The sequence below is a fragment of the Schistocerca piceifrons genome, chromosome 5 (genome assembly GCF_021461385.2).
Source record: "Schistocerca piceifrons isolate TAMUIC-IGC-003096 chromosome 5, iqSchPice1.1, whole genome shotgun sequence".
In the NCBI taxonomy this organism is placed as follows: domain Eukaryota; kingdom Metazoa; phylum Arthropoda; class Insecta; order Orthoptera; family Acrididae; genus Schistocerca; species Schistocerca piceifrons.
In genome coordinates, this window is record NC_060142.1 from 257,499,042 (window position 1) to 257,511,514 (window position 12,473).

Here is a 12,473-nt window from a genome sequence, read left to right on the forward strand (position 1 = left end):
TCTCCTTCGTCCTCATAACGTCACAGAAAGTCTAATGCAGAGGCCATTCTTTGAGTTTTGTGGTGGTCGGTAAGAATTTTGGGCACCCATCGTGCACAGAACTTACGGTAACCCAATCTTGCTGTCACTACCTCGTACAAGAGAGTCTTAGAAATCTGTGGAAAACCAGTAGACAACTCCGACATTGAGAAACGTCGATTTTCACGAACTTTTGCATCAACTGTCTGAACGAGTTCGTCAGTCACCAATGATGGTCTACCACTCCTCTCTTCATCATGAACGTTTTCTCGTCCACTTTTAAATAAACGTACCCATTCACGGACAACTCCTTCACTAATAACTCTTGGTCCGTACACGGCACAAAGCTCACGATGAATAGCTGCTGCAGAATATCTTTTGGCTGTAAAAAACCTTATGACAGCACGCACTTCACATTTGGCGGGGTTTTCTATTGCAGCACACATTTCAAACTGCCACAAAAACTAAACTAGCGCAGGTACGACGTTCACTCGACCACGGCTTGATGCCGACTGACCTGTTGAGTGCATGAACACACAGATGGCGTCGCTACTCCCCCCACAACCCGCACTGTGACCAATCGGAGGTTACTTTCTGAACCGCCCTCGTATAAAAGTCTGTATAAGTGTATTTAAAGTAATCCCCAATGTGCCAGTAGTGTATAGTATGGTGTTGATGTATTAATTTTGTGAGAAATGCTTCAACACCGTAATACATTTTTCAATATTTAATGCACAAAGATAATTAACTTGACCACATATGTTACAACAAATGTTGGCTACAACTTAATCTTGATTATACTTTTACAATGGGGTCACACAAATGTTAACAACAATAGGCGAAAGTTCTTAAGCACAAATGAAATGTGGTTAGCACCATAGTTTTCCCTCTAATAGTAGTCTGCCTGTTCAATGTACACGCTAATATGTTTATGGATAACAGAGAGATCAAAATGGGGAAGACTTCATAGAATTTCTTAGCTGCGATTATACATTCATCTTCCACTCAAACTCAAGAGTTGTGCATTAGCTGTTCATCTATCGTTGCAGCCAAACGTGTATAACAGACAGTCACATGACGGCAGTTTCTACTCAGAAACGTCAAGGCAGCGAGGCTTTTTATTGGCGCGAGACACTCCCCAGAAACAGAAACCAACAGCAGCACTCCGAGTGTCATAGCAGTGAACTTCGTATGCAGGAAAATATGGAGTATTAATCTGTATCTTGCTGTGCAAAATACGACTACTACATAACAAAATTTTTTATTTATGCTTCATGGATGGGTCTGGCAGTTCCTTGAACACTGTTTGATAGAGAGCGGAAAACATAAAAATCTGAGGGCACAAGGTCTATTTATATTGTTTATTTATTTATTTTTAACCAACAACTGTTTACAAAAAAAAGTTTTTTCTTGTTCCAGTTTTGTGGGTAAGTCAGAGCCTTACTTACTAGAGTTACATATTATTGCCTGGCACTTTTATCTACACAACTTTTTCTAAATTTAGTTGAGATAACAATGTTACATACATGGACTATACACAAAAACAATTTGTTATTATATACTTAGATTAAGTACAGTTTATGACAAAGTATTCATATCTGAGATTCAGATATTTACAGTTCGTGACACAGTCTAAGATCAGAGATTACATATATTTTTAGATATATCATCTTCCGTCATACGAGTGTACTAACTCTAGAAACTCACCTTTTGAATATACAGGATTGCTTAGGAGCCCATAATTCTAATTTCTTTTTTAGTTTTGTAATGGGCAATTTGGAGATATTAGGATGGAAGCAATTCAGTAGTTTTATGCCTGCATAGCGAGAGATTTTCTCATAAAATGTTGTTCTATGAGAGATGATATGGTGTCTCTCTCTACCTCTAGTGTTGTGATCATGTATTTCTTTATTATTGTTTTGTTACTGTTTACTGCCATAATGATTACCTTCAGTACATACAGGTTATAAACAGTTAGTATTTTAAATTGTTTAGACAAATTACTGCAAGAATCCTTGGCACATTTCTTTCCTATAATTCTAAGTGCCTTATTTGTAAGATAAGTACACTTTACATATTACTTATACTGCTGCATTCCCATACCTCTATCCGATAGCTTAGATGGGATTCAAATAGTCCAAAATATATTTGCCTCAGAGTGGTGATGTTACAAAAAGGTATCAGTTTTCATAGGACATATGTGGTAGAACGTAGGTTTTGCAAATATCATTTACATGATCACACCAGTTTAACTCTGCATCAAGTGTCAGACCAAGAAATTTGGTCGAGTATTGTTTTTTAATGTATTCGTCACCCATTAAAATTTGGTTTTCATCAGTTTTTTGCCTCCCAAGATCAAATTTAAGACTGATTTATTTGTGTTTAATTTTAGTTTGTTTTCATTAAAATACTGCAGAATTAATCCTGCTGAAGTATTAGATTTCACTTCGATCTGCGAATAGCTTGGATTGTGGCATATCATCTGCATATAAGATAGCTGTTGCATGGTTTGTTATGGACTGAATATCATTAACATAAATAATAAAGAGAAGTGGTCCTAATATTGACCCCTGTGGAATACCAAAATTTATGTCAATGGTGTTTGATTTGAATGCGCCCTCTGTAGTGCTAATAGACACAAACTGCTTCCTATTTGTCAAGTAGGACCTCATCAGATTATGGGCTGTGCCTTGAATGCCATAGTTCCACAGTTTGTCCAACAATATGGACATATCAACACAGTCAAATACTTTTTGTAAGTCTAGAAAGATGGCAGATACATGTTCGTTATTATCTATTGCTTAAGTGACAACTTTGATTAAGTTGTATGCTGTTGTAATTGTGGATGACCCCTTGACAAACCCAACTACCCCTTAGAAATCACTTTTTTGCATACCAGGAAGTTCCAGATTCTTATGTACATTATTTTCTCAAAGATTTTGGATGTTATTGGAAGAACAGAAATGGGTCGAAAGTTTTCTACTATATTTCTGTTTCCTTTTTTAAAAAATAGGCGCAACTCGAACAATTTTCAACTCATCTGGAATAGACCATCTTACTTACGAAAGTTGATAACTGTTGATAAAGGTGATGCAATTTTATGTATACAATTCTTAAGAGTGTCCAGACTAAGGCCATCATATCCTGCTGCATGGGAATTCTTTAAGCTACTCACTATTTAAATTATTTCTTCTTTACTTGTTGGCATCAAAAATATGCTTCCTGAAGTTGGTGTTCCTCTGAATTTGTATTTATGATTTTTAAGCTGATTGTTTATGCTGGAGCCAACAGGACCAATGTAATTGTTAAATAGATCTGCTATCTTATTCTGACCAGTTTCTGTTGTGCCATTTATCAGCAAGTGATTTTCGGTTGTATGTTTCCCAGATTTACCTATTTCTCTATTTACTAGTGACCATGATATTTTGGAGATATTATTTGAGTTTTGAATGGCACTTTCAAAATGTTTCTGTTTCTCCGAAATTAGGAGGTCTACATAGTATTACTGATACTTTTTGAACTCCTCTTTTAATTTTATATTGTTCAAGTCATTTAACATCGCATACCGTACCATCTTCGTTTTTCTCTTGCCCCAATGACTGAACTTGATATCCAATTTCAGGTTACAGCATGTGACTGAATTCTATTTTTTATTAATGGGCAGGCTTGGTTGAGAATGTAGTATATTTCACTTGAGAATTTGCCATAACTATGATGAGTCCTTAGAATACTGTTCCAACCCACACTCCTCAGCATATTATTCAAATGAGTTATATTTTGGTCTGTATTCATCCTAATACATCTATAGTAAGTATGTGTAGGAACCTTTTTAATGTACACACTTCGTTCTACTCCTTGGTTGTACATTATATTCAAGCAGAGTATACTTGAATTATATTAAAAAACTAAAAACACGCCACGATTGCGAAAAAAGCACCTAGTGTTAACCGTTAACCCAGGTTTCGGTATAGATAACAACATCTTCCCCCCCCATGAACCATGGACCTTGCCGTTGGTGGGGAGGCTTGCGTGCCTCATTAATACAGATAGCCGTACCGTAGGTGCAACCACAACGGAGGGGTATCTGTTGAGAGGCCAGACAAACGTGTGGTTCCTGAAGAGGGGCAGCAGCCTTTTCAGTAGTTGCAAGGGCAACAGTCTGGATGATTGACTGATCTGGCCTTGTAACGATAACCAAAACGGCCTTGCTGTGCTGGTACTGCGAACGGCTGAAAGCAAGGGGAAACTACAGCCGTAATTTTTCCCGAGGGCATGCAGCTTTACTGTATGATTACATGATGATGGCGTCCTCTTGGGTAAAATATTCCGGAGGTAAAATAGTCCCCCATTCGGATCTCCGGGCGGGGACTACTCAGGAGGATGTCGTTATCAGGAGAAAGAAAACTGGCGTTCTACGGATCGGAGCGTGGAATGTCAGATCCCTTAATCGGGCAGGTAGGTTAGAAAATTTAAAAAGGGAAATGGATAGGTTGAAGTTAGATATAGTGGGAATTAGTGAAGTTCGGTGGCAGGAGGAACAAGACTTCTGGTCAGGTGACTACAGGGTTATAAACACAAAATCAAATAGGGGTAATGCAGGAGTAGGTTTAATAATGAATAGGAAAATAGGAATGCGGGTAAGCTACTACAAACAGCATAGTGAACGCATTATTGTGGCCAAGATAGACACGAAGCCCACACCTACTACAGTAGTACAAGTTTATATGCCAACTAGCTCTACAGATGACGAAGAAATTGAAGAAATGTATGATGAAATAAAAGAAATTATTCAGATTGTGAAGGGAGACGAAAATTTAATAGTCATGGGTGACTGGAATTCGAGTGTAGGAAAAGGGAGAGAAGGAAACATAGTAGGTGAATATGGATTGGGGGACAGAAATGAAAGAGGAAGCCGCCTGGTAGAATTTTGCACAGAGCACAACATAATCATAACTAACACTTGGTTTAAGAATCATGAAAGAAGGTTGTATACATGGAAGAACCCTGGAGATACTAAAAGGTATCAGATAGATTATATAATGGTAAGACAGAGATTTAGGAACCAGGTTTTAAATTGTAAGACATTTCCAGGGGCAGATGTGGACTCTGACCACAATCTATTGGTTATGACCTGTAGATTAAAACTGAAGAAACTGCAAAAAGGTGGGAATTTAAGGAGATGGGACCTGGATAAACTAAAAGAACCAGAGGTTGTACAGAGATTCAGGGAGAGCGTAAGGGAGCAATTGACAGGAATGGGGGAAATAAATACAGTAGAAGAAGAATGGGTAGCTTTGAGGGATGAAGTAGTGAAGGCAGCAGAGGATCAAATAGGTAAAAAGACGAGGGCTAGTAGAAATCCTTGGGTAACAGAAGAAATATTGAATTTAATTGATGAAAGGAGAAAATATAAAAATGCAGTAAGTGAAACAGGCAAAAAGGAATACAAACGTCTCAAAAATGAGATCGACAGGAAGTGCAAAATGGCTAAGCAGGGATGGCTAGAGGACAAATGTAAGGATGTAGAGGCTTGTCTCACTAGGGGTAAGATAGATACCGCCTACAGGAAAATTAAAGAGACCTTTGGAGATAAGAGAACCACTTGTATGAATATCAAGAGCTCAGATGGCAACCCAGTTCTAAGCAAAGAAGGGAAAGCAGAAAGGTGGAAGGAGTATATAGAGGGTCTATACAAGGGCGATGTACTTGAGGACAATATTATGGAAATGGAGGAGGATGTAGATGAATATGAAATGGGAGATACGATACTGCGTGAAGAGTTTGACAGAGCACTGAAAGACCTGAGTCGAAACAAGGCCCCTGGAGTAGACAATATTCCATTGGAACTACTGACGGCCGTGGGAGAGCCAGTCCTGACAAAACTCTACCATCTGGTGAGCAAGATGTATGAAACAGGCGAAATACCCTCAGACTTCAAGAAGAATATAATAATTCCAATCCCAAAGAAAGCAGGTGTTGACAGATGTGAAAATTACCGAACTATCAGCTTAATAAGTCACAGCTGCAAAATACTAACACGAATTCTTTACAGACGAATGGAAAAACTAGTAGAAGCCAACCTCGGGGAAGATCAGTTTGGATTCCGTAGAAACACTGGAACACGTGAGGCAATACTGACCTTACGACTTATCTTAGAAGAAAGATTAAGGAAAGGCAAACCTACGTTTCTAGCATTTGTAGACTTAGAGAAAGCTTTTGACAATGTTGACTGGAATACTCTCTTTCAAATTCTAAAGGTGGCAGGGGTAAAATACAGGGAGCGAAAGGCTATTTACAATTTGTACAGAAACCAGATGGCAGTTATAAGAGTCGAGGGACATGAAAGGGAAGCAGTGGTTGGGAAGGGAGTAAGACAGGGTTGTAGCCTCTCCCCGATGTTGTTCAATCTGTATATTGAGCAAGCAGTAAAGGAAACAAAAGAAAAATTCGGGGTAGGTATTAAAATTCATGGAGAAGAAATAAAAACTTTGAGGTTCGCCGATGACATTGTAATTCTGTCAGAGACAGCAAAGGACTTGGAAGAGCAGTTGAATGGAATGGACAGTGTCTTGAAAGGAGGATATAAGATGAACATCAACAAAAGCAAAACAAGGATAATGGAATGTAGTCTAATTAAGTCGGGTGATGCTGAGGGAATTAGATTAGGAAATGAGGCACTTAAAGTAGTAAAGGAGTTTTGCTATTTGGGGAGCAAAATAACTGATGATGGTCGAAGTAGAGAGGATATAAAATGTAGGCTGGCAATGGCCAGGAAAGCGTTTCTGAAGAAGAGAAATTTGTTAACATCCAGTACTGATTTAAGTGTCAGGAAGTCATTTCTGAAAGTATTCGTATGGAGTGTAGCCATGTATGGAAGTGAAACATGGACGATAAATAGTTTGGACAAGAAGAGAATAGAAGCTTTCGAAATGTGGTGCTACAGAAGAATGCTGAAGATTAGATGGGTAGATCACATAACTAATGAGGAGGTATTGAATAGGATTGGGGAGGAGAGAAGTTTGTGGCACAACTTGACCAGAAGAAGGGATCGGTTGGTAGGACATGTTCTGAGGCATCAAGGGATCACCAATTTAGTATTGGAGGGCAGCGTGGAGGGTAAAAATCGTAGAGGGAGACCAAGAGATGAATACACTAAGCAGATTCAGAAGGATGTAGGTTGCAGTAGGTACTGGGAGATGAAAAAGCTTGCACAGGATAGAGTAGCATGGAGAGCTGCATCAAACCAGTCTCAGGACTGAAGACCACAACAACAACAACAACAACATCTTCTTCAGAACAACAATAAAACCCACAAGTGCCTAAGAAGACCTTTGTCAATGATTAAAAGAACACCATAGTTATACATTTATAAACGAAAAAGAAAAAAAAACACAAATAGTACATACATACAAAGTCAAAACCACTACTTAACTTAATGGTGTATGCACCAACAAGGGAAGTTATTTGAATGTGCATGCGCATATGAATATGAGAAAGACCAATGTATAAACTTTCTCATATTCGTATGTACATGTGCATTCAAGTTCTTAGATTGTGTCTCCAAGACGTCTCAGATGTTGACAATAAATGTCAGCAGTAATGGTTACTCCTCAGGGAACTCAGGGCAGGAATTCATAGTACATCACACCAGTGATGTTCCACCAGACGCATAACATTATCTCTTGTAGATGCGCACAGGTTTTTCAAGGGCTGTAGCTCCTTTGTTTGGGCTCAACGACTCCTTCCTTTTTCTTACATTAGCATAAAGACACAATTCATCGTCACCAGTAACGACACAGGATAGAAGTTGACGGTGTTGTTCATGAGCTAGTTGATGATGAGCAAGCAAAGATGCACGTGTGAATGGCCACCCATTTATTTTAGTGGTTTTGGCTTAGTGCATGCAGCACCCATACACACGATTCTTAAACCTTCCCCATTGCATGTGAATGTCGTGCAATGGTGGAATGATCACAGTTCATCCCAGTTGCCAGTTCTCGACTACACTGATGTGGACCATTGTGGATTAATGTGTTTAAACAATCTTCTCAAACCGCGAGTGTCTTCCTGAACATGCAGAGTCACCAATATGAAATCGATCCTCCTTAAAACAAGAAAACCATTTTCTTGACATACTCTATCCAGTGGAATTGTCCCCATACATGGCGCAAATGTTTCTCGCTGCCTCCACTGCTGTCACCTTTCTATTGAACTCAAACGGAAGAATACATCGGAAATGTCCCGATTCCTTCACTTTGCATTCCATATTTTAGCTTCCACAGCTCCGCTCATCTCCAAATGACAATTGTGTAAACTCAGATAACAACAGTGAACTGCAAATAAGAAAGACAATCGATAAATAAACCCACAGCAAACGGAATATCAAGATGCGAAACAATAACGCTTACGCACCAACCTAAAAGTTTGAAGCCCAATATTGCATTTCGACCGTCTGGTTGTGGAAATTATGTTCGTGATTACGGCCTCCTTGAGTGCGATACACTCTTCAAATTGCATTTTAAATATGTTGCCCGTATTCTGCTTAATTCGTGCTCTCACCCATAACATAGGGTGCAGCAATTGATTCCATATTTGTTCTTGAAAATAATTATAACAATCAAGATTTCAAGGCAGATTTATTGAAAGGTGACCGGTTTCGATCATCACATGGCAATCTTCAAATTTACAGCCATTTTGATGGACAATGGCTGTATGTGGAACAGGAGCGCTAAGTGCCGACAGTCAACTGTTCTAGGCCTGAAGATGATCATGTGATGACTGAAACTGGTCACCTTTCAATAAGTTTGCCTTCCGACCTAGACTGTTATAATTAATTTCAAATATTATATTTGGATCGCTGATATCTCCAGTAATGTTTCCAAACGTATTTGTATTTATTTCATAAGAAACAGACTCTGGTTTCGTCGCATAGTGTTCTGTGGACTTATATCTGTTTGTTATTGCTTACGAATTCGTGTGTGAACTGCTCTATTTACATGATTACAATAACATTGTTCGTATCTGGCATTAAGCCGGGTTCACACACACATCTAATGTGGCACCACAGATTCTGGTTTTCTGTAGAGTCATTATAAGCTACCGTTTCCACAGGATTCGTAGTTACACAGTTTTCAATATGGAGTCGATTGAAATCATATGAGCGGGTATGAATGTTACAGTGCAGGTTATCGCATTAAATCTGTGACAAGAGCTAAATACGAGATTTCGCACAGGGACAAATCAGGGGCCACAAACACATTTATAAAAGAAATAACACTCAGGAATGAAAATACTTTCTGCAATGGGAAACTAACCAACAGCTGGCATGTAAATATCACCTACCGATTTTTCCAAAAATCTAGAATCTTACTGTATTCGTTGGTACAGACATTCTGAATAACTTATTTTTAATTTAACAGCTACCACGTAACACTTGGGGGATAGTTCCTGCATATAATCCACAATTCATACAGTGCTCAGGCTAACAAATCACAAAGTTTATATGATTAGCTTTTTTTATTAGAGATAGTAAGTTTATTTTTTTATTAATCTAAAAGTCGTTTAAGATTGTTGGGTACATGATTGGTTTGAAAAGTGTCCCCCTTCCCCACCATCCCCCCACCACACTGCTGCAGAAAATCAAACATAGGTTGCTGTTCCTGTAGTTCCAGAAACTGCGCCGGCCGCTGTGGCCGAGTGGTTCTAGGCGCTTCAGTCCGGAACCGCGCTGCTGCTATTGTCGCAGGTTCGAATCCTGCCTCAGGCATGGTTGTGTGTGATTTCCTTAGGTTAATTAGGTTTAAGTAGTTCTAAGTCTATGGGACTGATGACTTAATATGTTAAGTCCCGTTGTGCTTAGAGCCATTTGATCCATTTTGAACCAGAAGCTGCGAGACTGTTCCTGCCGACCAATGTTTTCACTTTTTTTCAGTAATAAAATGAAAACACGCTGAAATCGAATAGAGCACAACAGCAATTTCTCTATAGTAACTGCTCATGTTTCGAAATACTGCCACCAGGGAGCAGTGGTGGATGGAAAGTGGCGCAACAATGTACAACCAAGTTGAACTTTTTGTGGCATGGTAAAAGTTGCGTCCTTTAATTTCCGCCATTAAAAACTGGGAGTTCACACATGCAACTGCACTATGCCGCGAGCTGTGGCGAAACTTTTGCTTTATGTGTAAACCCAACTTATACTTTAGTTCCCATCCATGTTTCGTACTTCCGCAACTATCACACTATGACATTGTGTGGAAAGCAAACCAAACACCGCGATTTATTGGTAGAATACTTAGAAAATGTAACAGGTCTACTAAAGAGACAACTTACACTGTGCTTTTCCGCCCTCTTCTGGAGTATTGCTGTCAAGTGTGGGACCCACGGCACATAGGATTGATCGAAAGAGTTCAAAGAAGGATAACTCATTTTGTGTTTTCGCGAAATAGGGGAAAAAACTGCCACAGATATCATACACGAATTGGGATGGTAATCATCAAAACAAACGTGGTTTTCGTCGTGGCAGTATTTTCTCATGAAATTACAGTCGCCAACTTTCTCCTCAGAGGGTGAAAATATTGTGTTGGCGCCCACCCAGACAGGGAGGAATGGTCATCATAATAAAATAAGAGAAATCAGAGCTCGACAGAGAGTTTAAAGTGTTCGTGTTTCCTGTGCACTGTTCGAGAGGGGAACGGTGAGATATAGACTGAAGGTGGTTTTTTGAACGCTCTACCAGGCACGTCATTGTGAATTGCAGAGTAATCATGTAGATGCAGATGCTTCACAAGCGGTCGTGGTTTATGTCCCCCATTTATAACTTCTCCAAATGTGGATCTGAAAGCGATACTTCCGTTTTTGACATATTGAAGACTCAAGAACGAACTGCAGAAGTACGTGTCGGCAAGTTAACTGTGAAGAGAACAGTAAACAAAAGTGTCAGAGTTGGAGACACCTGAGGGAAATTTGATTTCTTGTCGCTTGAAAATCATCGAAATCACAAGAAACCTGTAACACGAATAGAAGGTTTTTGACAACGATGTTTTAAAGCGCGTCATGTTTGAAATGTGTATAAGAAGGGAATACCCAACATCACAAATACTTGTTACAATAATATCTGAGTAAATTGGCATCAAATGTAGTGCTTCGTCAATGCAAAGAATTTTAAAATACATTGATTTCAAATATGTTAAGAAGAGAGTTTTTAATTGAAAGGAGTGACATAGAATCAGCACGAATCACGTTTGTTACAAAGATGCATGATACAAGAGGAGGAGGTAGTTCTACAGTGTATTAACTTGATGAAATGTGGGTGAATATGAATCGTTCCATGGATACCTGCCGGAAAATGAGTGATGGTACTGGCGGTTTTAAATTTCCCTTAGGAAAAGGTTCTCGGATACTTATTCATCATGCTGTCTCTTCTTCTGACTTGTATTCAAGAAGTGATTTACTGAACAATTCTTGCCATACCCAGGTCCGAAGTCGGTCAATGTAATTACCGTATCAGTTATCATTCAGCTGTTACAGAGAAAGGACACAATCTCCATGTTATCATCTCAAGACTTCCTAACTCATTTGCTTCAGCATTTTCAAAGCTAAGCTAAATGTACGAAACACTAGTCTTTATACGAACAGCCTATAATTACCCGTATATAACAGTCACCTTGGAAAATCACTAAGCTCGCAGACTTTGAGCGAGGTGCAATAAAAATACCTCCCTTCCTTGATCAAGAATATATCTGATTGCATTTTCCTCAGCTGAGCTCATAATACGTATAATGACACCAGATGCAGAGGCTGAATTCAATATCATCCAGCGTGTATTCCAAATAGCATCATCACTCATAGTATAAATTCTTTCGCTGTAAATCCATAAATTATCAGAGACTCAGGTCTCCCTGAGGTACTGGAAGCATCTGGCTAGTTCACCTTTCACTCACTAGGACTGCTAGTGAGCCCACCTCCACTAACAAACCCCCCTCCCCCACAAGATGCTCAACACCCACTGGTTCACGTGATGCTGTGTCATCACATCTATATAAGGATTCGCTTTCCAACAGTCTTCGTCACTCCTCTTAAGTTCGTCTCAGCGTTCGTTCGTGTGTGTGTGTGTGTGTGTGTGTGTGTGTGTGTGTGTGTGTGTGTGTGTGTGTGTGTGTGTGTGTGCGTGCGTGTGTGTGTCTGTATTCTTACACCATGAAGAAGAATGGAAACAGTCTTGCTCACGGTTCCAATGAGGTCAAACGTGTCTGCACATCTGAGACCCAGCATAAGTTATGATTATCTTTTTTTGTGTGTGTGATCAATCTTCAGCAAGTGGAACTGAAAGTTGTTCCAGTTCTTGTGCGTTCATGCCGCGGAAATTTTATTTGTCTCTCCTACACTATATTCACTCCTTTCATTTCAGCATTCGGGCTAGAGATGTTGAGAGAAATAAATCCGAAGTTTGCAGAGGA